Here is a 3,868-nt window from a genome sequence, read left to right on the forward strand (position 1 = left end):
GGAATTTAGCATTTGGTTGTATTTTTGACTCAGAATGTATAATTTTGATGAGCTCGAGTTCAGAACAAGGTACCGTAGCTTGGAGGTTGTTACAAGTCTGAGAAATGGATTCCCTAACTTCAAATTATGCTGATCCTGTTAATGTGGATTTTTCCGAGTGCCCGTCCCGTGCGGAGTAACCTGAAAGCCTTTATCTGTCCAAGATTTTGTTTCACTTATGCTATGATCTACATGTCCTTGATTAGTATGATCTGCCTTTACCAATCGCATACAAAAGTTTTCACTGTACTGAGGTTCATGTCATAATCAATCAAATAAAGTCAACCAATCGACCGACATAGACATTTCCTTATTGTTTGGTGGCTGCATAGCCTCACTTAGCACTGTGACAGATTTTGTGATTCTGAGTGAAATCACAGTTAAACCAACAGAATGTGGCAAGTTAGTCACAGGTTGTATTGACACACCGGGACACATCTGCGCCACAGTGTGTCACACAATAATAGTGAAGACCTTTTGAAATTGAAAACGAAAAGCTGAAGAATGTATGAAACCGCTATGGTCAGCGCTAACAGAGCGGCCCAGCGGGAGCGTATTGGACTCGTAATCATGAAATCAATGGATTGAAAACATCCTCTACTCGTTGACAATTCCATGTTTCAGTTTGTGTACTGCCCCCTCCAGTGTTTCTCTATTATAGATCTCCATTCTACGCATTGCGTGTTGTTTCACTTTCCGCTTCCTTTCATTCAATGTATCTGAAATGAATATTTCATACTGATACACACGGGAAATTTACACTAATGAGGAAACACACTTGTGAAGTTCTGGAAGCTCTTTTCCTGTTCTCTGTCGGTGTGCTCTGATCTGATTCGCAACATCTCTTTCCAGAGCTGGGAATAAACTGATGAAGATGAGATACATCAGTTTTAGGGTGCTCTATGCGCATGACGCCCTGCAGTTATTCCCCACGCCGTTTCACACAGCAGTGTTTTTCCTGTGAAATGAAAAGCTGTGAATTACAATTGGATCAATTTGTTGGAGACAGAATTGCGATACAGGCACACTTCCGCATTATTAGGACATACATCACCAACTATGAATAACCACAGGGATATACAAGCGTCAGAGAGTCGCTATGGACTCGATGGGCTGACCAGATTCTATCGGCGCATGAGTGACGCCACGCATTGATGCTGTCCCTCTTCCTGTCTCTGGGACAGAATGGCTGATGGTGAAACAAAGTCTCATTGTTAACCCTATCTTCTGCGTTAAACTGTCTGCAGCCCCGCAGCTCAGAGACGTGGGGATGGCTCTCAGGGAGTGAAACTTTCACTCGGATTGTCTTTATCTGGGAAAGTTGGGGCTCAGATGTTAACTGCTGCCCGATTGCAGCAAAGAAGCCGATGTTACTGTTACAAAAGCCTTTCTGCAGGATTGCTATGTGAAGATGGATTTTGAACAGTAAACAGGCTGCACAAAAATGCCCTCACATGACTTTACCTGAGGGTAGAGAGTCCGGAGTACATTTGTGTCTTACCCACCAGCTCAACATCTTTATCGCTGGCTCAGATAAATTGTATTTGCAGGAAGCTCCCAATCAAACTTGCTGATTCCCAGCAGTTGATGGAACTGGCCGTGCTGATGACACCGATCTTTAGAGTGTAACCACACTTGCCTCTCCTCACACTGCTTGCCGGTGGAGGGAAATAGCTGAATACTCGACCGATGGAGACAACTTAGTCCAAGCAGAAAGGATAAGCAGTACTGTTCTGTGAACAAGGAGACAAAATGACAAGGCGATATTCTTAAAACACTTTGACGCTTAGAAATCTGAGAACAAATTGGGATGTACTTGGACCTGACCGAATCTCAGCTGGTTTGGTGTTGGCAATGTAAGAGTGTCTAGGGAATGATCTACGCTGAGCAGCTTGTGTTAATACTGGCATGTGAGAATGTCTTACTTCAAGTCGCCATCGACCCTTGGTTGTTTGATTTCACTTTTGCTGGATCGTCCTATCAACTGTTTGATAAAAAAAGATGCAAATCATTAAGTTTCACCCTTTGAAATCCCATTGAGTTTTGGGGTCAGAAGTGTCATTGTAGTGGGCATGGCACAGTACCACATGTGGTGAAAGTCAAACAAGTGTTAGAGGATGTTCACCCACAGAATTGCACTCTGAGTAAATCCACCATCTGGATATTCGCACAGTTCTGGGAGTGAAACGTTAGGAAGTGGGGACGTGAAATGATTGAAAACAGCGCTGAACAGGTTGATGAGAATGGTGCGGTATATGAGGAATGTCACCAATAAAGGTCATTTGGAAAGTTGGGACAGGTCTCCTTGGAGAGCAGAAGGCCAAAAGCTGGCCGTGTTAAACCATTCCAAGACATGAGTGGGTTAGACAGAGGGAATAAGGAAGGGGGAATGCTCCCTACGCCTGAAAGGATCGAGATCGATTCGGCAGAGTATTAAAGACATTAGTAAAAGAAGAAAAATGTACATGAGGAGAAATGTTTTCACATCGGGAATGGTTAGGGTCTGACATTGACAAAGACGCAGTTTCAATCGAGTTGTTGAAAAACTAATTCAATGTTCATGTTGAAAGTAAAAATGTGTAGAGCTACAGGGAGGAGGCAAGAGAATGATACGAAAAGAGAAGCACATTTAGCTCTGCAGATAGCCAGCACAGCAAAGGTGTTTTGTTACACATTTGTGATTCTGACTGGAATCATAGTTCGACCAACAGGATATCGGGAGTTAAACAACGGTGATATTGGCAAAGCCGGGACACATGACACAACAGAATGTTATCCAGCACGTATACGTCACAGGGAGGATGGCACTATCTGAAAATCCTGCAGGGTGTCCTGCGGATCAGACACAAGAAATTTCACTATTCGAACCGAATCCGCCCTATGAAGGGTAGCCAAGGAGCCGGAGGCGCCTGCTTCTGAACTCAATTACTAAAGAAGCTTAGGCTCGAGTCCCGTCACTGCAATTTCTGTGGCTGCGGCGTGTTCAAATAAAAAGCAGGACTGGGAGTTTGCTTTGTGGAGACAGGGATCAGTGTCCATCTTGTCATGATCATGTTCGCCTTCCACACGGTAAATCGGGGGCTCAAGCTGCTTTACGTAAATGGGCAAGTTGAGGTTTTAACAAATTGGGTACGATTCCTGGAGAGTTAACATTGGTGTGGGAGAGTGCAGATTTTCTCAAAGTGTCTGTGCTGTCATGGTAGTGCTCGCCTCCCGCAAGCAGCTCTACTGCTGCTTTATGTTCCAGGCAAGTTCAGTTTTTACTGGAACAGAATGGAAACTGTTAATTCATCGCTGTTGTGAAACAAAGTCCTGCAGTGACTCGACTCGTCGTTATTTGGTTTTCTGAAGAATGGGAAAATCGTTTCAATGAATTTCAGTGTCATATGTTATTGAAATTGAAACAGGACAACTTTCACATTTACACGGAACACGAAACACACCGGACTACAGGGGAAATGCACAAAGCTGAGCAGTTCAGTTTTTACTGGAACAGAATGGAGACTGTTAATTCATCGCTGTTGTGAAACAAAGTCCTGCAGTGACTCGACTCGTCGTTATTTGGTTTTCTGGCGAATGGGAAAATCGTTCCAATGAATTTCGGTGTCATATGTTATTGAATTTCTCCCATTTCCTTCATTTCGGTCCTGGGAGACATCGGAAGGGAAAGGTAATCCAATCGAGACTGAGATTGGTGAAATTCACTTTTTATGGCCCATTCTTATTGTGTTCTTTCTTTCTCTCTTTTCAGCATTGTCTGGGAAGTGGTGGTGTATAAGGCTGCAGTATGTTTGAAAGAGGAGTTTGGAATTGCCCTGTTGTTAGTTGT

This window comes from Chiloscyllium plagiosum, unplaced genomic scaffold (assembly GCF_004010195.1).
Source record: "Chiloscyllium plagiosum isolate BGI_BamShark_2017 unplaced genomic scaffold, ASM401019v2 scaf_7143, whole genome shotgun sequence".
NCBI classification, from domain to species: Eukaryota; Metazoa; Chordata; class Chondrichthyes; order Orectolobiformes; family Hemiscylliidae; genus Chiloscyllium; species Chiloscyllium plagiosum.